Raw genomic sequence first — 27,197 nt, 5'->3', positions numbered from 1 at the left:
GCTCAGGCTGGTCTCGAACTCCTGAGCTCAAACAATCCGCCCGCCTCGGCCTCCCAGAGTGCTAGGATTACAGGCGTGAGCCACCGCACCCGGCCTCAGCTCTATCATTTGCTAGTTGTAGACTCTGAGCAAGTTGCTTAGCTTTGCTGCACATCAGTTTCTACATCTGTAAAACAGGGATAATTGTTCTTTAAGGGCAACAGTTTAAGGATTAAATGAGCGCACCCATGTGAAAATCTAGCACAATGCCTGGAGCACAATAATTATACAACCAGAGAATTAAATTCACCCTAGTATTAATTCATAAGCCTTCAGAACCAATAGGCTACTCCAACTTATCAACAGGACGAAATAACAAAGTGTATTCCCACAGCACCTTCTAGTGCACTTATCAGCTGCGTAAGCAAGAAGGAGCCCGTGCACCTAGGAGTGGACAGTAACTTTTTGTATTGCAGACTCATTAAAAAGGATTAGTTTTTTTCTCCACAGGATTTTGTGGAAGACAAGATAGTCTATTATTTGATGGTGATTATATACACCATTCCAATAATTCTCCAGCAATGCACATTATGGATGTTGAAATATACCAGAAGGACAAAAGGAGAAAGAATTATATAATATTAAAAATAATCTGGAGTCCAAATAATTGAATCTTAGGATAGGCAAGTATGGTTGATGTCCATTGTTCTTTCCTGCTCAATGCTCAGTTCCTCTATTTTTGTTGCCAGCAGTTTGATTTTTCATTTGGGGACCCACCTCTCCCAACTTTAGCCATGAAATCCTAGAAAATTCCTAGAAGAGCTGACCATGGATTGGACCCTTGATCCACCGGCAAATCAGAGGATTCCATTATGCAACCACAGTGGTTCATTTGTGGAGGTCAGGACCAGGACTCTATTGGAACTACCAGAAAAGGAGAGCGCTCCTTTCCCTGGGGCGTCTGAGTCGGTGAGCCTGGTATTACCAGGGTGCTGAATTTAATGCCTGGGTCTGCCAAGGGCAGAGCCCTCCAATCTGGGGAGAGCCTCTGCCCCAGAGTGAAGCCAGTGTGGAGGAAGGCAAAGCAGGATACAGAGTGAGAGACTGCGGATTCCAGTGATAGCTTTTGAAGCTCTGGATCCAGTCATGCCTGAGACCTCTGGACTTTATGTCTCATGTGAGCCAATACATTTCTCATTTTGCTTCAGCCATTGTGAGTTGTGTTTCTGGCATTTGTAACTGAAAGTGTCCAGTTTATTCGGCAGGGAACTTAAATATACATATCTCAACCTCCCATCTGACGTATGAATCTTCTCTACAACTTCTAGCGAAAGAGCCATTCAACCAAGGTTTGGACTCTTCCAGTGCCAGGGAACTCATTACCAGCTGAAGAACTGTATCCCATCCTTGGGACTTATACTACTACAATATTTTTTCTTACACTGAGTGAATATTTCTTTTCTGAAACTTTTATATAGTTACCACTTATTTTGTACCTACTAGAGGCCAGAGGCCACTTGCTAGGTTACGCTAAAACATGTAAAATTTGTTATCTCATTTACTTATCAAAATGATCTTATGATACAAATATTATTTTAGAAGCCACTGCAGGAATCCAGGTGAGAAAAGACAAGGGGCTGAAGTAAGGGCTGTGGGGATGGGGATATAGCAGGTAAAGATGGATCCGGACATATACAGGTGGAGCATACAGGTGATTGAATGGAGGGTAAGGACGAGAGCGAAGGGAAGCTTAGGATGACCTCTGGATGTTAGACGGATGGCGAAAAAACAGGGAGAAACAACTTGGGTGGGAAAGATGAAGGTTCTGCTGGTTATCCCAAGAGATATAATAAATCCATGGGGTCAGTACTTCCAATGGCACGGATTAGCTCTATACATTTCCTTAAAATTTTAACTGAATCCGGTTCCATGTTAAAGAAGAACAGAGTTGGATGCACAAAAAAAGCATTTTAAAATGACTGCCGTTTTTGCATAGACCTTTAAGCAGGTCAGAATAACATTTTTATGTTCAGCTCTTAAGACTGGTTTCTTCCCTCTCTCCTCCTGCCAGCATCCCAGGAGGCAGAGGAGAAGACCCAGAGATGTCAGCGTGAGGGTGCAGCAGGATTTGCCTGAGCCACGAGGGATGAGAGTGTGACCTTGAGGTCCAGGAACCAAAGGGAAGTGCAGACGGGTGGAAGATGTTTCTGGAAACAGCAAAGAGGTAGAAAGGGAAGAAACATATTTCTCGTGTACCTACTATGTACTAGGCCTTTTATATGTATTACTTCAACAATGCTGTGGGGTCATTATTATTATTTTAGTAATGATTTTTTTCCAGATGAAAAAATTGTGGAGTTCTGAGAAATTAAGTAATTTTCCAAGAGCAAACAGCACCAGAATTAAATCCAGGATATATGGCTCTGAGATCCATGATTTCTTCATGATGCTGTGCTGTCTCCTTAAATAATTAGCAGTTGCAAGATATTTCCTAGTTGGCAAAACATATTCACATGATATCCGAATTAACAACCACCACCCAGAAAGCTGGTATTAGTAATACTGTTTCCTATTTTATATGTGAGAAAACTGAGTTCCTAAGAGGTTCATTGACTTGCTCAAGGTCACACAGCTAGTAAGTACTACCACAGCTGGAAATAAAAATTCCTAACTCCAAGCATCATGTATTATCCCACGACAGTGCAGCTACCACACTGGGCCACCTGCGATGAAGTTGGGCTTCGTCAGAACAGGGACTGATAACAGCTTTGCTCTAAAACATTCTTTCGAAGGACAGTACTCAGCCTGATGCTTGTGATAGTGCCTGCTTTCACCCTCATGGGCTCACAAGAGAAAGGCCCCAAGGAAAAAAGGAATGTAAGTCCCTGGAGTTGCTGTGTGTGTGTGTGGGTGCAATGGGGGTGTTCCTCAAGAACCCTCAGCCCACTCCCTACCTATTGAATTCTAGGGTGGAGTCTACAGCGCAGTGCTGTGAAAATCCACAGTCTGCTGGGTCTATATACTCTGCCAGGACCTAGGATGGAATGAGCTAGCATACCCTTAGGGAAGAAATGACTCTCTGGGTAGAAATAAAGTGGGAAGCCACATTAACTCTTTCAGGGCATTAGGCTATCATTTAGTAAATTACTACTTTGCTCTAAATGGGTCCCTAGTGGGTACGGAGGGTGGGAATGTTCTAATTTGCTTTCTCTCCCCTTTTGCTCAGCTGCTTTTTCCCACTATGATGTAGACCGAGAAGCTGTTTCATAACTGCTTTATACCAAATCACTGAATGCTTTTACAAATATCAAACAAAAATGCCCCTACAGGCCTGCTCTGTCGAAATGTGTGGAATCAAATCCTTGTGTAAGGTGTGAGGGGGTGGGGGCAGCAGTCTGTACCCGCAGGACAAAGAAGTGACCCAAGGCACCAGGACATCCCTGATTTTCAAGTTCTGGGTTAATACAGGGTGTATGACAGAGAACCCCATGTTCCTGGGGAGGTGGGTGGAAGGGAACAGATGCTGCCGGAAGACCCAGGGCAGGAGTTTCTTTCTCCTGCTTAGAAGGAGGATCCACAATTCTGATCTGAGAAGTCAGTATCTCTGCCTTGGCATGTATATTATAAGGGAAACTTGTGGCAAGGGCAGGGATGCTCCCTGGAGACTGGCCTCGCTCTATCACTCGGAATGCATGAACACTGTCAGCTGAAGGACCTAACAATTTTTCCTCCCTGGGGGCAAAACAAAAGTATCAGAGCGCTCCTTTGCTCTTACAAATCTGGGGCTGTTAAGTAAATGCCAAATAGAGTTGCTAGGGTCTAATAATGGTGATTATGAGCAATAATGCTTTGCATCATATAGCATTAAAGATTTTGAAGCACTTGCATATTCATTTGTTGTTTTCTTAAGAATTTTTTTGTTGTATTTTTTCCAGCATTACTGAGGTATAATTGACAAATAAAACTTGTATATATAGTCAAGGTGTACAACGTGATGTTTGGATATGCATGTACATTGTGAGATGATTTCATAATCGAGCCAGGAACATATCTATCCCTCACATAGTTACTTTTGTGTGTGTGTGGTGAGAATACCTAAGATCTACTCTCTTAGTGAATTTCAAGTATACAACACATTAGCATTAACTATAGTCATCATGCTGTATGTTAGGTCTCCAGAATTTATTCATCTTATGACTGCAAGTTGGTACCCTTTGTCCAACATCTCCCGATTTGCACATTCATTATGGATCAGGGCTGGCTCCATGGACACGTGACCATTGTTGCCCCACAGTGCCGCCCTGCCTTCCTGGGATGAGTTTTTGGCTGCCTGCTCCCTACCTCATGCTGCTCAGGGCCCTGCCCTCCTCTCTCTGGCTCACCCCACGACCACGGCTGCCCTTTGCCTGAGTAGCAATCAGGTGGCATTGACGGGAAGGGGAAGGGCTGGCCCGCATTCAGTCTTTGTCCTCTCTGCTCTGCTAGTGGAGTTACAGGGTCTGGGTCTGGGCACGGAGGGTCATCTACTCTGTGGCTTCTTGGGGTAGGCAAGGCAGTGGCCATCCTTGTCCCTAACTGCAACATTATAGCTTGTTCAGTGAGCAACATGGTGTTTACCAAAGTACAAAATGTATCCCGGCCTAGAGAGTGTAGCCCCTTAGGGAGTCATCTGTCTGCTGTATGTTGGGGTGGTGGGCCTTTAGGAAAGGGAGATTGACATCCCTGCCCCTGGCTAGGCCCTACAAACTATATAGCCAACCCTGTAGTTGATATTCATCATGATACCCATGCAAGCTGGATAAGACAAGAATGTTGCTACTATTATGTTTACTTCTATTATTTCTACTGCTAGGGGAGGCTGCCATTACCGTCTTTGTGACTTGCATTGGGGCAAACACTCAACAGGATATCATCCTACTTAATCCTTACAACAAATATACAAGGTAGGGCTTACCCATTGGGATGGTTCCCTAACTTCTCTGAGTTTTAGTTTCCTCATCAGTAAAACTGGTATTATAATACCTACTGTGAGAATACTGTGAGAATTAATTAAGATGGTGTGTGTATTAAGAGATGGAGAGAATTTTATCTACCTGCATTACTCGAGCCCTATATTAGTTTGGAAGAAATATTTTGATAAGCTGCTTGAGGAGAAGCATGAAACCCCATGAACATACTCAGGTAACCCAAGAGGTTTGCTTAAAGAGTGCACTAGTGATAATATGGCCTTTGGAGAATGGAAATACTGAATGGGGCTGGAAACCAATTGTTTGTATTGAGTTTGTGCTGTAAACACCCCAACCTACCCACCTACATGAAATCTTCCATAAAGACTAAGTGACCCTCTAATGCTTTTGTGTGTGATTAGATTAATGCAGGGGAGGGGTGGCAGTGTCCCAAAGAGGCATTGAGATCGATATCCACGTTGGCACAAATGAAAATAGACAGCATGTGCTGGAATATGAGCATAGAGCTGATGCTGGGTCGTGGCACTATTCTTTGCGTGATCTCTCTCTTTGTTCAGACCATGCGTTTCTGGAGGGCGTGGCAGCAGAAGTTCAGTTTACAGTCTTCCACAAGCCCCACCACCAGGCTTAGCACACAGTGGGCACTCAAATGTTGAGGGCTAATAAATGTGAGTAGTAACTACTAAAGGAAGGAAATTAATATGATTTTGTATAATCACTTCAGTGACCCTTTGATGTAGAAATCAGTCTCTCCAGTTTACTGATAGGGTACACTTGGCTCAGAGAGGCTAAGAAACTTGCCTGAGGTCATGCAGCTACTAAGTGCCAAAACAGAGCTACAGATCCGTGCCCAGTACACAATGCCTTCCTGGTCAATGAAGCATTAGCAGACTAACTAGAGTTTTGGTGTCATATAAACCAGGCATTACCCATATATGTATACTTAAAAACCTCACTAAAATCAGAAGGGATAAGACAAATTGACTTGAAGCATTCCTGGGGAACAAAAAATAGAAATGGAAACGGAGAACAAGAGTATAAGAAAAAAACATATAGCATAACTCTCTATCCCTTAGATAGCTGCAGGATCATACCGATTTCAGTCCTTGCACTGTACTGACACCAGAAAAAGAAAGTGTGCCAGGTAGATGCAATCTATTGTGCAAGAAAAGCCTGCCTCAGATGTGTCTAAGAGCATGGTGCTTCCTTCAGCCAAGTCAAGTCCAAAGGAGCACATGAATAATTGGCTCCAGCTACCCTTTAAGCAAGTGCCAGCTCTCTCTGCTCAGGTTGATGCATCTCCAAACCTCAGGGAGCCGGGAATCAGCTGCCAGCAGCCAATGGGCTTCGGAGCATTCATAACCAGACCAGGTGCTGATCCATCAAGCTAATTAGCAGCCTGTGGGCCACGGTTAGCTGGGAAGGTGGAGGTTTTTAACTCTTCTGCTGACAGATTCCAAGCCTATCTCTGCTTTTTGAACAATATTCTATCGGTAAAATCACAAAGAAAAAAGCATTTAGAATTCAAAAGGAGGAAGGCTAAAGGGAAATGTAGGTTTTGCTTTAAATAAGACAAGAGAAACTGGCAAAACAAAGGAAGTGAACTTTGACTTATGGATATTTAATCCATATATATGTGTATGGATGTATATGTACACATCCCATTCTATAGTTCTTTATTTTACTCAGCATAGTCCATTTTCTAATCCCACACCACACCTCATCTAACCTCATCACCACAGAGTGGACACTCAATAAATATTGGCTCTTGTTAATGATATAACGATACTGAAACCACAAATAATAAACAAGAGGAGGCAATGGGACTCCATTACAAGGAGCACAAAGGAATTACAAAGGAACAAGATATCTAGCTTGTTGGCACCTGAAATGTATGTAATTATCAGGCTTCCAAAAGAGCAGAGGAAACAGAATTACCTTGAATGGAATATATACAGAGCATGTTGCAAGTTCAGAAAAATAAAAAAAAAAAACTTACTTAAATCAGGGTATGAAGGAGATAGAATACATCAGAAACAGTGTCACTGTAAATTACCAGACTTATAAACCAATATGTAGATCAGAAGAGGAAAGAATCCAGTGAATTTTAGTAAATTTGTAGAAACTTGTTGTAAACAGTGCATTTAAAATTAGTTTTAATGTGAAATAGAATCAACAATCGAGGAAGCCAACACCATTCCAAATGTCTTCATTGACATAAGAGAAGCATTCTACAGCCAATTTGTTCAATATTTATGACTTTAGTGTTTATTTCATGTATCATGGATCCAATGCTCTCCGAGGGAGATGTGCCAACATATGATCCAGAGATATGAAATAACAAAGAAGCATCCTAATTCTTAAAGTAGCCAAATCTGAAAATCATAGGAAATGGCAAGGCAGGATGCTGGCAGAAGTTCTTAAAACATAGAGGTAACATTTATGTAGATGTCTGCACGGGCTCTCTGTCAACATATGGAGAACTGAGGAAGGGCTACCGGATTTCAATGACAAGCCCATCACCACCATCTGGAGATAAAAATCCTGCAGTAGGGGTTTTTTTTCCCCTTAAACTGTGATATCTTACCGATGAACTTTATATTAGTGACAAAGTCCTAAGCAAAGTTCCCTTGGACTACTTAGTATAAAATGATTTGCTGCTTGATTCTGGGGTTAGAAAATAGATTTATGTCTCATCAAGGAATAGCTGTCATTGTATTTGTAGAATCAAGGTGTCAAGATGATGAAACTGAGATGATTCTAGAGTCTTCAGAGATCTAAAGAAAGCATTATACAGCCCAAGGAGGTTTGGATATACTGGCTGTAATGTAAACTGTACTGCCCCGAGAAACCAATCTACATGTTGAGATTATGAGCACAAATCTTTTTCTAAATATTTACTGAGTAAAAACATAGTGAGTGGTTCCTTAGGGAATGCAGGGCATGAGTTGGATTATTTTTGCTCTAAGAAATTAATGCACTACTGTGGACTATAATCAATTTAGGGATTGTGGTCTTTTAAACAGATGAGAGCTAGTGATTGAGTGTCAATGAGCCATTGGATTCATGCCAAATGGTAATTCTCCATAATGCTTTCCATTGTCTGGTATGTGCAAGGCAGATGATGTCACAAGTCTGTTCTATGCCACCAGGTAGGCTGGTCCTGTTGCTGTCCTAGCAAAGCAACTCCCCTACCTCTTGCCCACCTCCACAAACTGTCTCCCTATGGCTTGGTCAGAGCTGACTCCTAAGCTCTTCCTGCCTAAGTCATTTATTACTAGCTAAGGAAGAAACAAGCATGTGATCCTGACCTTATCTACCTCTCTAGCCTCAACTCCAGTCTCTCCTTAGCTGACCCCTTTGACAGACCTCCAGGGATGCCCTGACTCGGTGCCTTTGCCTGTGGGACTCTCTTTGTCTTTCACATCCTTCAATCAGTTCTCTGTGCGGAAAACTGTTCTTTCCTGTATTGCCTCCTCCTGAAAGCATTCCTCGATAATGATAGCAAACACATAGCACTTGCTTGATACCAGGTACACTTCTAAATGCTTTATTAAATGTGCTTAATTCTCACCGGAACCCTTTGAAGTAGGTACTACTATATTAAGTCTCCATTTTAGAGACAAAGAAACCTAAAGGCAGAGTTAAGAGATTTGCTCAAGGCCACTGGGTAAGTGGCAGTGCTGAGGTTATGAACCGAGGCAGCCTGGCTCCAGAGTGAGTTCTTCACCACTGCTCTGAGCGTAATGATCCCTGGACCTTGCCACTGTATCCTAAGCACATGTCACGGGAGAACTAGCTGCACTGCACTGTCATCGTGTCCGTAACCCTCCTCTCTTTCTGTGCCCTCCGCCTCCAACTAATCCATCAACACTCAGCCCAGGCATCATTTTCCTTTCCCATAAACCTTCCAGATCCTACTCCCCTAATCTGGGGTAGGCGAATCTTCCATTGCCCACACCACGCCTCTCTGTGGTAGAGCCCTTATCATGCCACGTGTCTGTTCACCTGCCCATCTCTGTCATCCATCTGTGAACTCTGAAGTTTTGAAGGCAGGATGGTCTCAAATGTTATGGCACAGTGCCGGGCTAGACAGCTGCTGCTTAACAAATATTTGTCTGTGTGATGGATGGACGCTGGTGCTGAGAAGACTTCATTTCGCAACTCTGGTTTCCGGCTTTTACAAGCAGATTAAGAACAAAAGGGATTCCGTCACAAATCCTGGGAGAATCATGACAAATGCTTAGCTCCAGTTCAGAAAGAAGCAAGACTATTTATAGCTCAGGGACTCACCACTAAGTGACCTGGACTTAATTTTTCCTCATGACCCAGATTTGTAGAACTTTAGACTGAAAGTGCCCTTGGAGATTATTTGGTCCAGGTATTGCATGCTGGTGGCCTAGAGATATTTTTTTATTTGACACTTATGATTACTTGTTTCTATTTTTATTAGAATACCTTGAAGCAGGACATTTACTCTTTATTTCTCCACATTCTATACCACATCTTATCATTATATACCACTCCACTCATTTGTATCATCCATCTGACCCTTCGAATCATTTGAATATGAAATGTCTGATTTAGTCTGACTCACTTTTTGTCTCCTTTTACAACAAAGCTCCTCAAGTGTGTACTTAGGTCTCCAACTTTCTCATTAACTCATTCCAATCAGGTGTTCATCCTACTGATGTGTTAAGATGACCAATGGCCTCCATCTTGTTAAATCCAGCTCCTTGATTTGATCTAAGCTTTGACCTAAGCCCCGCCCTCCTCGCTGCTCACGTCCACACTCTCCTGGGTTCCCCCTTACTTTTCTGTCCTCTCCTTCTTTGTCTCCCTCACTGATTCCTCCTCATATCCTTGACCTCGTGATGTTGGACGCCCCAAGGTGCAGCCCTTGCCCGCCTCTTTTCTCAATCTGCTCTCACTCCCCTGGTGATCTTGTACAGCCTCATGACTTCAAACGCTGTCAACGCATTGACACTTCCTCAGTGCTCATCTCCAGCCCACGTGGTTGTCTAGTGGACCCGTCAAACTTAATATATTCAAAAACAAACTCCCAATTTCCACCCTAAACCCACTCTTCTTACAGTCTTCCTCGTCTCAGTTAAGGCTACATCCAGCCTGCCAGTTGCTCAGGTAGAAATCCGTGGGCTCATCCCTCACCATTCCTTTCTATCACATGCCACACCCACACTTTCACAATTCCTTCTCTACTCCAATCCTCTGGTGTCTCCAGTTCTTTTAGAGTAAAAGCCAAAGAAAGTCTTTACAGTGGTCTCTAGGAGCCTCGATATTCTGCCTCCTACCCTTACTTCCTTCCCTACCTTTATCCCTCCGGTCCCCTACCTGTCATTATCCTCCCTGTGGACCCACTTCTGCCCCACTGACCTCCCTGCTGATGGTTGAAGGCCCCAGGTGTGCTCCTACCTCAGGGCCTTTGTGTTTGCTGTTCCTTCTGCCTGGGACATCCCCACCCCACTCTTCCCCCACGTCCTTCAAGACCAAACGAACCTTCTCCTTGAGGCTTTCCTTGGCCACCTTTAATATGGACTCCCCTATGCAAGGATGATTTGTCACCATCCCCTCTTTCTGCTTTACTTTTCTCTAAAGCACTTTGTCATCCTCTAACACACTATATATTTTACTTAATTATCTTGTTTGTCCATCCATACTAGAATGTACGCTCAGTAAGGCCAGGCACTTTTGTCTTCCTCGTTCGCTGCTATGTCCTCAGCATCAGAGTAGAGCTAAGAACTTGTAATGGGTTGAATTTTGTCTCCCTGCCCCTATTCATATGTTAAAGTCCCCATGATCTTATTTGGAAATAGGGTCATTGCTGACTTGATTAGTTAAGGTAAGGTCATACAAGAGTGGGGCCCTAATACAACATGACTAATGTCCTCATAAAAAGAATGTCTCGTGAAGAGATGGGAAGATGATGTGAAGACACACGGAGAAGACAGCCGTCGACAAGCCAGGGAGACAGGCCTGGAGCAGATCCTTCCATCACAGCCCTCAGAAGGAACCGACCCTGCGAACTAACACCTCAATTTCAGACTTCCAGCCTCCAGCACTGCGAGATCATAACCTGCTGTTGTTTAGGCCCCCCAGTCTGTGATCCTTTGTTCCGGCAGCCCCAGCAAACTAACACTCAGAAAAGCATTCTCAAGAAAAATGTATGGGTGAATAAATGAGTGAACTAATTTTTGCAGTGAAGAAACTGAAGCTTAGTGAAGCTGAGTAACTTGCCAGAAACACACAGTGGTGAACTGGCAGAACCAAGACTCGATCCAGCTTTCTTACCTCCCCACCTGTCTCTCAGGCACCGCACCTCGAGGCAGCGTCAGTCTCACGGGCGCCGAGCAGCGGCGTGCTGAGGGTGGGGGCCTCTCCGCAGCCCTCTCGCCATCTCTTAGGTCTTGCCCGTCCTGCTTTCCTACTTAACATTCCTTCCACCAGCACATATGCTAGATATGTCATGGCTGGACAATTACTGACATATGTTTGCTAAGTGTTCTGATTTCCTCCCAGAGGAAAGCCCCGTGTTCAACCCTTCCATTATTCAGGAAGTAATAAAAGTTGTAGTCATAACATACAGGAAAAAAGAATGATTCACTGCTGAGCCACTGAGCCACAGGGAGCAATCCAAGGTTTAGAGAAGACAATTCGGCTAAGATCAGTCACGATGATGTCACCACAGAATATACAAATACCTCAGTGGGCTGATTCAAAAGAACATCACAATTAAATCAGCTTACTGCTGAGCATTCTTCCGCGTCTGTGAAGAGCTGTTCTCCATTCTGACAGCCACGTTTAAGGAGGTGGCGGGAGGCAGAGGTCTCTCCAACATACTTCCATGAAGGAAGAAATGATTTCCAAGTGCGACAGAGTAAGTGAATGTCGCTCACATAGGAGCATTCTGAAAGAGGTCATACGTGTTTGGGCACTTACCAAACGGGTCAGGAATACTTTTCTTTTCAGAATGGAATTACAGTATGACGTTAGGCATGACAAGAGCCATCAGGTGTGATATTCAAAATATTTAACGAAATACTAACAGCATGGGCCATCAACAGCCCACACAGTCTTGACAGTGCTCAGTGGTTGAACATGGTCCTGGTGAAACTCACTTGGCTGGATGGCCTTAACCTCTCTGACCCTTGGGCTTGTTTCTTCATTGCACAGTGAGACACCAGCCTTCATTTCTCCATGTTGTTATGCAGATTAAAAAAGGATGTCTGTGACAATTCCTAGTTGCATCACATTCTCAATAACAGCAAATGTTTTTATGTCTTCATTACATACCAAATATTGGCAAATGCTCATTTGCTTAACCCTTACAACAATACCAACATTCAACTACTATTGTTGTCATTTTCCAGATGGAGAAAATGATGTAGAGAGGGGCCAAGCCACATCCTCAGTGTCACACAGCGAGCAAGTGGCAGAGGCCCAATCCCCTCCCTACACTACCTTCAGGAAATGTCAGGGCCCCTCTCTCCCACACTATGCTCCAGAGAGCCAGTGTTCCTGCAAACCCGTTTCATTGACCGAAGGTCCCAGTGGAGAGGACATCACTGTCTGGTCTTCCTTTCTACATCTGCTCAATTTCCGTTTGTATGAAGACAGAAGACAAAAATAGCCAAACTAATATAAAAGGTAAGATCACAAGTCTGGAAGGCTTTTGTCTTGTTTTTTATTTTGTATCAGCTGAACTACTCTAAGCATTCGGGGTAAAGAGTTATTTATCCGCGTTTACGAATCTCATGGTAACAAAAATGCCCTGCCAGCTCTCAGATTAGTGAGTAGCCCTTGTCTGGGGACCACTTAGTGCAGCAAATCCTGCGTGAACAGAGGAGGATGGGATTGGGAGAAGGTGGAGGGAGGGAGGCAAAGAATGAACATTTCTTGGGCGGCTACTTCACTCCGGGCATCATACCACATGTTCAACCTTCATGATTTCCTTTAATCCTTATAACAATACAATCATTTCACAAATACCTGTTGAATGCCAGGCACAATAAGAGGGGTTGGGGTTACAAAATAAAGCAAATCATGGTCCCTGCTCTTTTAAGTAAAGTGGACAAAATAAGCAGCAAAGCTTTTTGAGTTCAATGTGATATTATTATTATTATTATTATTTTTATTTCAGGGTATTATGAGGGTACAAACATTATGGTTACATTTTATGCCTTTGCCTCACCCAAACGAGGGTTAGAGGCATGCCCTTCCCCCCTACAATGTCCCCCGTGTCCTTTAGTTGCGGGTTTACCCCCCCATCCCCCTAATTCCTGGAGAGTATTACTGCCATGTGATCACCCTAGTGATGATCAGTTAGCACCAATTTGATGGCGACTACAAGTGGAGCCCGTTCTTCCGATCTTGTGGTGTCTCACTTTGGATAATGGGCTTAAGTTTAATCCAGGAAAGTATAAGAGATTCTAGAAAACATTCTATGATAAAGACATCTGCATCCAAATGTTTATGGCAGCACAATTCACTATTGCAAGGATGTGGAAACAACCCAAGTGCCCGTAAATTGCTGAGTGGATTATTAAAATTTGGTATATGTATACAATGGAATATTACTCAATTATAAGAAACAACAGTGATCTAGAATGTGATATTATTTTGATATGAGTATACACAGGCAGTGGAACTATGCTGTTCAAGATGGTACATGCCATGTCTATGGTTCCCACACAAAGGACTACTTCCTGCCTGGGCTGCTGTGTTCTACGCTAGGGGATACACCACTGCTCTTCCCCATTGCGCCCCCCGAGCAGCCCCTTCACAGAGGTGGTGGTCAACTGGCTAGAGGAGTGAGATTCTATCCCTTAGAGTTTACATGTGGAAGTAGGGAGAGAATTGGGTAATTGGTTATAGGGACAGAAACTGAGAACCTGATAAAAAAAGAGTGATGTAGTAGAGTCGAGGGAGGCCAGGTAGGATCAAGCACGAGCAGAAGTTATAAATAAGCAGAAGCTATAAATAAACAGAAGCTACCAGGCACAGAAAACATTGAGTAGTACATGAGGAAACTATTAATAGTTGGTAGCATGAAGAGAAATGCACAGAAGCAGAGGATACTCTAAGGTATGCTCCACAATTTATTTAACCATCTCCCTAATGTTAGATCATTTTCATTTTTTTTCCTGAATTACAAGGAATCCTATGATGAATATCCTTGTACATCAATATTTGTAGCATTCTATAAAAAAGACATCTGCACTCGAATATTTATAGCAGCACAATTCACAATTGCAAAGACGTGGAAACAACCCAAGTACCCATCAATACATGAGTGGATTAATAAAATGTGGTAGGTATATACCATGGAGTACTATTCAGCCATAAAAAATGGTGAACTAATACCTCTTGTATTATCCTGGATGCGCTGAAGCCCATTCTTTTAAGTGAAGGATCACAGAATGGAAAAACAAATACCACACGTACTCACCATTAAATTGGAACTAATCGATCAACGCTTAAATGTGCACATACGGAAGTAACATTCTTTGGTTTGGGGAAGGTAGGAGGGGGAGGAGGGTATAGGTAAATTCATAACTAACAGGTGCAGTGTGCTCTGTCTGGGGGATGGGCACACTTGTAGCTTTGACTCAGGTGGTGGAAAGGCAATTTATGTAATCAAAGCGTTTGTACCCCTGTAATATTCTGAAATAAAAAAAATATTTGTAGCTTTCTGGGATTAAAGCATATGTACATTTTAAAGCTCTTGAGACAAGTATCCATCTTTATTTCCTGGAAGATAGTACCAATTTTCCACTCCCTTCAGTGTTGTTTGAGAGAGTCTATTTCAACATGTTGTCTCATTACTGACTCTTGGTTAGTCGAATAGGGAAAGATAGTAGCTACAATTTTTATCTTAATTGTTTGCATATTTTTCATGTTATGGGTCATTTGTATTTCTTCTTTTGTGATTTGAACTTGTTCATGTCTTTTGTCCTTTTGCCTGTTGGGCCATTTATCTTTTTCTTTTTGATTTGTAAAGAAATCAATGAGATTTATATAACAATATCAATGCTCACTAACATATTTTGCAAGTATATCCTCATATTTTGCTGTTTGCCTTTTAATTTTTATTTGAGGCACAGAAGTTTTATATTTTTCAATACTATTGATATTTTCCTTTGTAATTTATCTCAAAGGTTTTATTTTTTGCTGAAAAAAATATTTTTTAACTTTCTAGGTTGGGAAAATATTTGGCTCTTTTTTCCTACTTTCAGAAAATGTGTTTGTTTTTACATTTATCTCTTCTGTTCACTTAGAATTTAGATCAGTGTATTGAATCTTGATGAAGGAAGATTTTGTGCAAAATAGAAAAATAAGATTTTGTGATCCTCCAGAAAAATCTAATCTGTATTAATGCTTGTTAGAATCAACTGCCAATGCCTTCCAATAACAAGTGCAATTAATTGAGCGCACACAGAGCCATTTAAGTACATAATGGGGGAAAGCGTATGACCAAGGGTGAGGATGTCATCATTTGTGTGCTCTGTACAGAACCTACTCTTACTAAATGGAAATTATGGTTACTGAATAACTCAATTACTTAAAGTCTTACAAGGAGTCAGATGCCCTCAATTCTTAAGCTGGATCCTCACTGATTTACAATGGGACACTTAAACACCCTGGACCTCCTTGACCCCAGCACCCATGTTCTAATTGCCCGTCTTTCAAAACTATCTAATTAAATTTCTTAAAAAAAAAGAACATTCTGTCACTGGGAGAAATTTTTTCTTTTCTTTTTAAATTTGTACTTATTTAAAACCCCAGGCACCTTCAGCTTTATATTTTCACAGGGTCTCTTTCAAAATGTGATGATTGAATGGAAGCTGTGTGGTTGGGAAAGTAGTTTGGCTGTAATTCCAAAAATCTGCAATTGTGAGTGGACATAATGCAACGGCAAGTTCCAGAGGAGAGTAGAACGCAGGGGCACACTCTCAAGAGTGGCCACACTCTAGAATTTCCATTTCGACAACTTTAGGAATTGGAGGAAATCCACAAACGCAACACCTGATTCTCTGAAAGTGATGCTGTGTTAGTTTTCTAGAGCTGCTGTGATGAAGTACCATGAGCTGAATGGTTTAAACGACAGAAATTTATTGTCTCACAGTTCTGGAGGCCAGAAGTCCAAGATGGCAGGGTTGGGGGGAAAATCTGTTCCATGTCTCTTGCCTAACTTGTGGTGGTTTGCGGGCAATCTTTGGCATTCCTGAGCTTGTAGAAACATGACCGTAAGCTCTGTCTTCACCTTCACATGGCTTTCTCTGTGTGTGTGTTTGTATCCAAATTACCCCGTTTTATAAGAATGTCATGTAGGAGTAGGGTCCACCCTAATCAACTCATTTTAACTCAACTACCTCTCTAAAGACCCTATCCACTAGGGATTAGGACTTCAACATGTGAATATTGGGGGAACACAATTCAATCCAAAACAGATGAGTAATACCATAGTTATTGTGTCAGTTACTCTGATGTAATGGATAGAGTATGGGTATCTCATCAGACAAACTGGGTTTCAATCCTGACTATCATTAGACTTGGAACATTGAGAAACCTCCCTAAACCTATTTCTTTAACTATAAAAAAGAAGTGGGTTAAGGTAAGGATTTATCCATCAATTCAACAAATGACTGTTCACTTAGGGATCAGTTGTATGTAAAATGCCTAACACATAATATAAATTCAGCATGTGTTACTTATCTTTCCTTATCCATGCTTATATTATTAGACTACTCTGAGAGATGATATTGCTAACAGAAGTATTAGTAAATGAAATTAAAATGTTATAGAAGTATTTTTCTTAAATGGATTTTATTAATCCTATATCAGGATGCTTTTCTATGTTTATGATATAACCATTTAAATTTGACAGGCTTTTGGAGTATTTCAGATTTGGTCCATTATTTTGCTTGTTACAGATGTTGAGATGAGAGTTGAAACTCCTGGAATCCTTCACCGCTTAATGACTTTCCACACTTTCAAATATATAAAAAAAAAAATAGACTGCATATGTAAGACAATTACAAATGGAGTAGACTCATATCGATCCCTGTTTTTTTCTTTTTTTAAACTTCATAAAAATACTGACTTTATTTCACATGTATATTTTTGTCTCCCCACCATTTCCATGTCTGACCACTGCTACTAGTATGTTCTATCATAACATTCCATACATACTTAAAACCAACAAAGGGAGGAGTCTCATCTTTAAAAACTAAATAAGCATTTGGAAAACACAACCTTGGCAATGGACCCTGGACAACATTTATCAAACACAGGAGGGAAAGTTCCCACTCTGTTATAAAAAGGACAACCAGATATGAAGTTACAAAAATGAAATAAGATGGAAAATTTAACAAACTGTTTAAACTATTTTCCTAAAGAGATTTCCTCTACTGCCAGAGATCTTGAATAGCCTCCTGGTCAGTCATCTGGAAGTAATTCTTCACATAATCGATGAATTTGGTTTCCATTTTGGGAAGAAAACCACCTTTTTCTATACTTGCTTGCATTTTTGCTTTTTTTTTTTTTTTTCTTTTTGAGACAAAGTCTTGCTTTGTCATCCGGACTAGAGTGCTGTGGCATCAGCCTAGCTCACAGCAACCTCAAATTCCTGGGCTCAAGTGATCCCCCTGCCTTAGCCTCCCAAGTACCTGGGACTACAGGCATGTGCCACCACACCCAGCTAATTTTTCTATTTTCAGTAGAGATGGGGTCTTACTCTTGCCCAGGCTGGTCTTGAACTCCTGACCTCAAGCGATCCTCCCACCTTGGCCTCCCAAAGTCCTAGGGTTACAGGGGTGAGCCACCACACCAGGCCCATTTTTGCTTTAATGTCTTCTACAGAACTAGGCCCTGTTGGTGTTTTAGGCATTTTTTCCTGTTTTTTGAAGGATTCTTGACTTTTTAATCTTGGTATTGGCAGTGTTGAATCTTTTCCATTCTGGTTTGTGCATTTTTGGCTGGAGTATCTTGTATATATTTCTTCACTGGAGCTTTTTCCTCGGTTTCCTCCTCCTTCTCATCTTCATCAGCATCTTCATCAGCAGCAAGTTTTACTTTTTTCTGTGGAACCGTGCTACCATTCCCAGAGACAGATCACTTTCCAGATCTACTCAAGCGTTTCACATCCTCCTCCTCTTCATCTTCTGACCCTGCATCTTACTCCACAGCTACTTAGTGCTGCCCACCCATATGCGCAGCCCTGCGCACACTTCAACCCTAAGACCATGAGTGGTATTATTTCAAAGCCTCCAAAGGAAAGCATTGGCTGTATAGACCTTGTCAAAGTTGCCAGTGTTATGTGACTTGGACTGCCTTCGCAACTCATCGTCTCTGCTTCAACAATTCGCAATTCATCCTTTGCGCCGGCCCCTAAACTGACCCTTCTTAAAGATAACTGGTGCTCATTTGCATCATTCTCCACCTTAAAGTGATGATCTTTATCAGCCTTTAGTTCACAACCTCAGGCCCCAGGCTTTTCAGGTCGCTTCTCCATCCCATCTCTTTATGCCACCGGTTCCCTTTGGGACTTCTCTTCCTCAGGATCCAGGGATCCGGCAGCTCCCTCCCACCCCCTCAGGCCTCCAGCCTGCTTCTCAGTGTTCTCCATCAGCCCAGGCCTCAGTTGGATTCCCCTCCTCCCACCCCAGAAAAAGCCACAAAGCTCTGCTCAGCCTCGCTCCATGCCCCGCCCCCCGTAAGCAGTTACCGAAACCTTTTTTCTTAATACAGATGAAACTGTAAATATAATTGGTTTATGTGAACCTGTGTTTACTCTTTGGAATCTGTGATCCACTTTGAAACCAAGTGAAAAACTGTGAATCAATACTTCAAAGGATTTGTAATGTTTCAGTTCACTAAATGTGAAATTTATTCACTGGACCATGTTTCCTACAATATTTCATTAAAAAGAAGTATCTTGGTTGGGAAAGGCTGGGAAATAAGGCAGGTAGAAAACTCTTTGTTTAGATGCTTTTCAAACTGTCTTCTGGCCAGGCCTTGGCCTTTCCTGGGAGCAGAGAATCATGGTCTCCCTGTGAGAGGGTTCTTAGGAGAATCTCTAAGGCAGTGGATTTTAAACTTTTAAAAATTAGTGTTAACTTTTAGAGTGGAGTGCTCTTTTTCCAAAGAAATCATACACTAATCTCCATGTTTCTGGTAATGCAGGGTGGAGGTTCTGGAGATCAAATTTAGTCTGATTTCCCTGTACTTAGAGTGGGTTGTGCCTAAGGCATATCTGTAGCATCTCAGGGCCCATTGGAACAGTTTGGAAGTCACTGTGTTAGAACTCACTCTGTAGAGGAAATGAAGGCATCTTGCTAAGTAGGTCTTCTACACCTTACCTGACTTCATAAAGTAAGAATCACAGGAGGTATCCCTCAAGGAAGAGATAGGGAACCCTATTAGTACGTATGTTCCGTGGTTCACCGGAGTTCCAGCATACAGTGATTTCTGATGACCACACACAGATTTCTTTTCCATTAGGAGAGAGAATTTAGTTTTAGAAACTGACTTTGGGCCACACCCATGGCAGTTTCTCTAGGGAGCATTCACTGATTACATAAATTGTATGGTGAAGCACCTGCTTTTACTTCCGTAGCTACTATTGTTGCACCAATCTTACATTTGTATTATAATTACCAGTTTTGTCTACCAGTCGAATCCTCCAGTAAGAAAACTCATTGAGGATAGGGGCCATGTCTTTTTCATTTTTATATTTGCAGTGCCTAGTCCAGTAGCTGAATAATAATAATAATGATGATGATGATGCTATTATCTCAAAAACAACTAGCATTTTTTAAGCATTTATTAAGTGCCAGACACTGTTCTAAGTTGTTCACACATGGTATCTTGTTTAATCCTCACACAACCGGCAGAAGTAGGATCTATCACTAGCTTTCCATTTCACAGATGAGAAAATGTGGCACAGAGAGGTAGGGTAAGGTGACTTGCCTTGAGGTCATGCAGTTAAGAAGTGGAGGAGCTGGATTTCAAACCCAGGCAGCCTGATTTTCTTACCGTGCTACGTCACATAATTCAACATTACTTTTTGCAAATGCTTCATGTGCCATGTACTGTTCTGGTCACTGAATATATGTGGTGATCAAAACAAAGACATTGTTCTTGTGGAATTTATGTAGTGAGATGCTCTCTAAATATGCACACAGAAAATATTTGTTCAACGAGTGAATTAAAAGGTTATATTTCTATTTTCACTCCCACTTTACAGATGAGGTGACTGAGTCTCAGAGAGGCAAGGAAGTCTTTCAGGGTAACATGACTAATCCTCAGTAGAATCTGATTTGAACTCAATTTTGTAATCTCTGATCCCTTGCTTTCAAGTGAATCTGCCTAAACTATCCATAGCAGTCCACATTACTGGGTGGGTTCTATTTTAAGAAGATTCTCAGGGATAGAGATTTCATAGCATCTGCTTTGCCCCTCTCCAAACTTTTGCTTTTACTAATTCTGTTTCTTCCTGTTTGATAGTCTGTGGTCTGCAACTTCCTTATAGCAACTTTTAATATGTGCACTCACTTGTCCCAAGTGCTAGATGGATGAATGAAAGTGGTCGTGTGATGCATACTGGGAAACACGGTGAGATGCAGCGTGCCTGTGCCTGCCTGCTCTGCTTTAGCTTCCCTGCAAGTTTCACATCTTGAAAAACAGAAAAATAAAACTACATTGTTTGCTCGGATTGTTTGAAGAAGGAACTTTCAGATGTGTTCCAAAGGCCAGGCATCTAGATCTGGATCAAACTGCCAGTTGTTGGTTGAGGGTGAGTGTAGAGCCAAAAAGCCAAAATCTTAACTAAGCACACAGAACAGCTTACAAGTCCTGGTCCAGTGACCTCATCAACTGCTTGCAGCCAGAAGCAGCTGGCTGACTTATAATGAACTCTCCTTAGAGTTGTATCTTCAAACCATTGATCCCAATGCATATATTATTCCTGAAAATTTGCTGTTTTATTAAGTGCTAAGGAATTTAAATGCCAGAAGAACTAGTGAGCAATTTCATTAGGTGGTAGACACTAAGGATGGAAGCAAGTTAACACAAACTTCAATTTTCAAACAAGATCCAGTAGGCATATATAATTTAAATGGCTATTACAGGGAGACAAAAAATATTAATAATGACTAGGTATTGTTAAAAGTATTTCATTCTTCCTTCTCCTGCAATCCTTTCTTCTCTGTCTTTCATCTTTCCTTTTTAAATTCCCTCCTCTTCTCCCTCCCTCCTTCTTTCTTTCCTTTCTTCTTTTTTTCCCTGTTGTGTTTTCCATTTATTCAAAAAACATTTAGGGAGCACTTACCACAGGGCAGAGCATGTATGAATACCATATGCCAGGCAGGCCCCAAAATACGGAGGGGCTAAAGCAGCAGTTCCTGCCATCAACAGACTCATAGCTTAACAGAATTGCAAAGTAACTTGAGAGTCAAGGCCTGCAGTACACTTTCTCTGATGTCACAGTCAAAGGAATCATTGCAGATCCTTGCACGCATTCCATGATTTTCCTCTATATTTGCCACTGTTTTTCCACCTGGATTCCTCCTAATAATCATATTATAATGTTATACTTACTCTTTCAAGTAGCTCAGTGTGTTTTCTATAGACCCACCAATGATTGACATGCTTGAATGAAAATTTAAAGACAATGTTTTATCCTTTAGGGGGCATTTCATTTTATAAGGGGCATCACCCCACTCCCATACCTGTCTTCCGTCCTCTGCATAAAGAGAAACGAGGGGGGAAGAATGAACTAATAAGGGCTCCTAGGTGGCCCATTGCTGTGACCTGTTTGCCTGGTTGGTATGCTTTGATTTCAATAAAAATGTTCACTGAGGAAATTATTTAGAGGGAAGTGTTTGTAAATGAAGATGGAAATCCAACTATAAAGATGGTAACCATAAGGATTAATTGGAAGGGATTTTTGACATTTAGCATAGAACCTTGCTTCCGGAAAGTTTAAAGTCCTACATTTTAATAAATTCCACAGTCCGAACCAAAATTCTATGCCATTTAGAATGGATCTTAAAGGAAAAAACATATACAACACAAAAATAGTTTCCTCCTGTAACTTCAAGCCAACAGGAGGGCTGTCTGCTCTTGCAATTTATATGACCTCAAGATATCAACAAGGAAACTATGATTCAGTGAATTATTTCCTTTCGTACATTCAGAATTACTCTGCAATTTCTCAGTGCTGGTGTATCTACCCTCAAGAGGCATTTCTGCTTGAGAACTATATTTCTCATTATTTAGACTTTTCTGTAATTTTTGCTGGTAATATTAATATTTAATATCATACCCCCAGAGCCATCTTTGTGCAACTTTAAAATATACACACTTTGTTCCTTTTTACAACTTTAACCTTTTATTCTTCTAGTACTCTGAATATAAGGGACTCTATCTGCTTGTTAGTGAAAGTTTTTGATCCCTGCTTTGTAACTGGCACTCATTGCAGGCTTTCCTTTGACAACATAAATCCCTCTCTCTTTACTTTGACACTAATCGCTTCATCAGAAAGGTAAACCTTACTATGTCACTGCATAAGAAAAGGAAGTAAATTAATGCAACTCTCTCTTAAGATCTTAATGTAAATGTTGCACGTACTTGTTAAGTTCTGATTTATTTGTGGACTTTTGCATAAAAATAAAATTTTCTTATAAATTTATAGAAAAACATGACAATTTACAGTTTTTATTTTGCATCATAGCTGATTCCCTGAAGGTTCTGTTCCTTAGAATCTGGGGAGGGGGAGGAGCTGTGATTTGGATGTGGCTTGTCCTCACCAAAACTCATGCTGAAATTTAATCCCTCATGTGTCAATGCTGAGAGGTGGGACCTGGTGGGAGGTGGTCATGGAGGTGGATCCCTCATGAATAGATTAATGCCCTCCTGCCCAGGGTGAGTGAGTTCTAGCTCTCCTGAGAATGGATTAGTCCTCTCCAGAGCATGTTAAAAAGAATCTGGCTTCCTTGGTTTCTCTCTCTTGCTCCTCCTCTTGCAATGTGATATCTCTACACATGTCTGCTCCCCTTCAGTTTTCCACCATAAATGGAAACAGCATGAGCCCTCACCAGATGTAGCTGCCCAGTCTTGGACTTTCCAGCCACCAGAATAGTGAGCCAAATAAACCTCTTTTCTTTATAAATTACCCAGCCTCAGGTATTCTGTTATAGCAACACAAAACAGACTAAGATAGGGATTTTTAATACCAAAAGGTAATTTACTTGATATTTAAAGGGAGGCTTTCATTTGCCTGCTATAAAACAACTTTAGTTGATAAACCCAATGTTTCCTAAAGGTTTAGTTTCCAATAACTTTTGCTCTACAATTCTCACACAAATGCAAAAAACATACATTCTATGTGAATGGAGTAGGCACACTATGAATACAGAATGAATTTGCAGAAATCACTCTTTGGATAACTGATAAAACAGCTGGTTGCTGATCACTTCATTACTGCTCTCAGTCACCAATGAACTTTAAAAAAAAATTCCCCTCCTACCTTTGACAACTAGGGAAAGTAGGACTCTGTATCAGGATTAAGAAGAAGTAGAGCCTGAGAGAGTTATCATGTAGTTCCCCAAGTCATAACCATTTCTCATTTTTCATCTTCCCTAATTTTCTCAGGGCCATTTATTTTCTTCTAATGCCTCCCTTCTCCTCATCCTTTTTTGTTCTTAATATCTCTGGGGGACACCAAAGAAGTAATTTCTTTTTGCATTCATTAAAAATAGGTTTATGCTTTGCCTTCTTGTTCAAGTCACATGTGGGCTGTAAGCAAGCAACAAACATTAAAGTGAGCAGACAGTTGGGCATGTGAGCCCCAGATCTAGACGCTTCCATTTATGCCTAGACTCTTCCTATTTCTCCAATCCTTCCCTCGAGACAGGAGAAAAAGGAGGTGGCAGGGGTCTAATTAAAGCCAGGCTGGGCAACAGAGCCACCACTGCAGTGCTGAGCTTGTGTGCAGCCCCCAACTTCACAGAAAGGCCTACGACATTACTGCAAGATTACATGTGCCCCTATTCCCTCCAAGTTGCCACTTTTTTACACATTATTAGACAGTAACCTTCCTATGTCTAAAGAAATGCCATTTTTTCCATTGTCATTTATTTCCCTGTTCAATAAGGTAGATAATACAGGTTTTAAGAATATAATTTTTTTTCCTCATGAGACTATTTCTTTTCCCCTCTCTAGTCCCTTCTATACAAAAAGGCTGTATTTGCTCTTGAAAATAAATATTAACTCCAAGTGTTCTTTGTGTATTTGACTTTAGGAAATCCAAGTAGCTTCCCCCAAATTACCCTCTGTCCTCCTTTCTAGTTTGCTTTACCTTGCTCGTTTATACCACCAATCCAAAGACCCAATATATTAGGGACATGAATGTGGAATTGATACAGTTATTTTGTTTTGAGATCATGCAATCCTTCTGCTAATACTTAGGTGGTCTTACGGTCTCAGAAGAAAATTTCCTTTCTGTAAGAAAGCTTTAAGGACTTTTGGAAAGGAATTCAGAGTCAAGGCTGGCTCCTTTTGTTTCTTAATCAATTCACTAAATAGTCTCCATCACACAGGGAAATCATTTCCCCTACCCCAAATTGAGACATTATTTTGAAACAGATTATCAAATAACAGTTCGGACTAATTTCCATAGTTCAATGAGTAGGAAGGCAAAGTTCATTATTTGCTAATGCAAATGCTGAGCCTACTCCAAAAAATTTAATATTCAAAGTCCAAACAGGATGAGGAGACAAAAAAAAAAAATGATTGCTTAACAATTTTCCAAACCAAAGTGACCTGTAACACACAAAATATGGTTCTATTATGTGCAACTGACACTTTCTTTGTTAAGAATAATGAACTACAGCAGAATGGCATAATGTAGAACTCCACAGCTGATAAGCTTTCTGCATAAGAACAGAAAAAGGACATTTCTTAAGCAGTTCTGTGTCCACTCCTTGCCTTGAGGAGGAGGCACTTAATGGCTATTTCTGTTAACAGTAACAATATGAAGCTAATTGGTTTATAATGAAGCAGCAGAGAATACTGACGGTGAGATTGGGGTATATAAAGGAAGAATCAAAAATCTATACTTGGGCTACCCAAAAGTGATGCTTAAAAATGTAACTTAGTCTTGATATTTTATTCATAAATGACAAATTTGTTCACTACCCCCATTCTCTAGATGACTCATCAAATCCTGTCTCTAAGTTCATGACTGTCAAATTTTTGTAGCCAGTTCTGATTTCTCTCTTAAGCGCTAGACCCAAATATCTATCTTTCCACTTACATCTGCACTTATAGAGCCAATAGACACCTCAAGCTTAGTGTGCCCAGAACAAACCCTCAGATTTTACTTCTGCTCCTCTTCCTCCCCTCTGTGTTCCCCTTCTCCATTATTGACACCACTATTCACTTGCCACTCACTTAGGCTCATAAACGAGGAATCAGTCTTGACTTTTTTCTTTCTCTTAGCAATCCCTCAGTAAGTTCTGTTGCTTTACCTTTAAAATATGTCTTAAATCCAAATACATATCAGAGCCCCACCTCATCCAGGCCACCGTAATCTATCAAGAAAACTAGTCTACCTTTTCTACTCTTGCCCCTCTACTGTCCATTTTCACAAAAGCAACCAGTGGTTTTTTGAAAATATAAATTAGATCATGTCACTTCCCCACTTAAAACCCTCCAGTGACTTCCTTTGCCCGTACAACAAAACGAAAACTCTTTACCCTGCCCTGTAAGGCCATTTTCTGACCCATGCTTCCTAGTTAGATCTCATCTCTTACCACTCCCCTCCTTCTTTCACTTCCCAGACCTCTTGTGACTCTTTGAAAAACCCAATTCTCTTATCGTCTAGAGGTGTTCAAACTTGCCACCTGTCTGGATTTGCTGTCTCAGTGACTTTCCTCTCTTTGGAGAGGGCTTCCTTTTACTATTCCTATACAGCCTTCTACCCTCCTGACTCCAAAGCTCTCTCTAACCATCTAATGCCTTCTCCTGCTTTAATTCATAGCACTCCTTCCAACTTAAATCTATATCATATATTTAATATTTTTTCTCATTGTATTTCTTCTCCCCTACCCCACTGCCAAAGAATGTAAGCTCCATGAGGTCGGGACCATTGTCTTGTTCACTGCTGTGTCCCCAATGCCTAGAACAGTGCCTAACACATAATAGATACTCAATATGTATTTGTGGAATAAGGTAATGAGTGATTTCTCCATTTAAAAACTTCCTATGATTTTCCATTACCTAAAGAACTAAAGGTTAAATTTCATAGTCTTCCTTAGCCAAGGCCTTCCTTAGCCAAAGTTCCTTGCGGTCTTCCTTCATGCTTCCTTTGCAGCCACAACTTCTTCCCAGGCATTGATCAACCTACACAACCATGTTCCAACAATTTGTGGGTGCTAGTGATGCCTTCTTTGCCTGGGTATCTGTCTCTTTCCTCTGTTTGGCAAACTACAACACATCAGTCATGTTCAGCTTTTATATCAGACTCCTCAGACTCTTCACACTGAATTAATTTCTGCCATCAAAATTTGTTATTATATCTATTTTAATAAATACTACATTGTATTACATTTGGTTATTTATGAATCTGTTTTCCTTGGTAGAATGTGAGTCCCTATAGGGTATTATGCCTTTTTCATTTTGTGTCCCTAGCACCTATGACAATGATTGACATATAGTAGATATTAAATTAAAGCTTCATAAATGGATAGACTTGTTTCAAAATAGTCATTAATTCTCTTCAACCCTCCTCCATTACACCCTCTTTAGACATTACATGTAATGCATCTTCTCTAGATATTTCTTAATGACTTAAATATCAAAACTAATGTGGTGTGAGAAGCATTCCTGGAATGGCAGAGTAAGGATTTCTGAAAATCCACTCTTTCATTAAAAAGAAAAAACACTGAAAATCTCAAAACAGCAAATGCTGGCAAGTATGTGGAGAGACAAGAATACTCTTACACTGCTGGTGGGACTGAAAATTAGTGCAACCTCTGTGGAAAAGAATTTGGAGATACCTCAAAGAGCTAAAAATAGAAATACCATTTGATCCAGCAATAGCACTATTAGGCATCTACCCAAAAGAGCAAAAGATATTCTATAATAAAGACATCTGCACCCAAATATTTATGGCAGCACAATTCACTATTGCAAGGATGTGGAAACAACCCAAGTGCCTGTCAATTCATG

The 27,197-nt window shown here is 41.0% G+C and overlaps 1 protein-coding gene and 1 pseudogene across 10 annotated transcripts in view; both read right to left on the bottom strand.

The window, feature by feature from the left end:
* Positions 1-27,197, bottom strand: part of ANKS1B (ankyrin repeat and sterile alpha motif domain containing 1B) — a 1,021,409-nt gene that overhangs the window by 157,128 nt on the left and 837,084 nt on the right. The window lies entirely within an intron of this gene.
* LOC105826068 overlaps positions 17,349-27,197 on the bottom strand; it is a 17,483-nt pseudogene continuing 7,634 nt past the window's right edge.

Source organism: Propithecus coquereli, unplaced genomic scaffold (genome assembly GCF_000956105.1).
Source record: "Propithecus coquereli isolate 6110/MARCELLA unplaced genomic scaffold, Pcoq_1.0 Scaffold85, whole genome shotgun sequence".
Taxonomy (NCBI): Eukaryota; Metazoa; Chordata; class Mammalia; order Primates; family Indriidae; genus Propithecus; species Propithecus coquereli.
The sequence above is the reverse complement of the archived record's forward strand: the minus strand, read 5'-3'. Positions and strand labels throughout refer to the sequence as shown.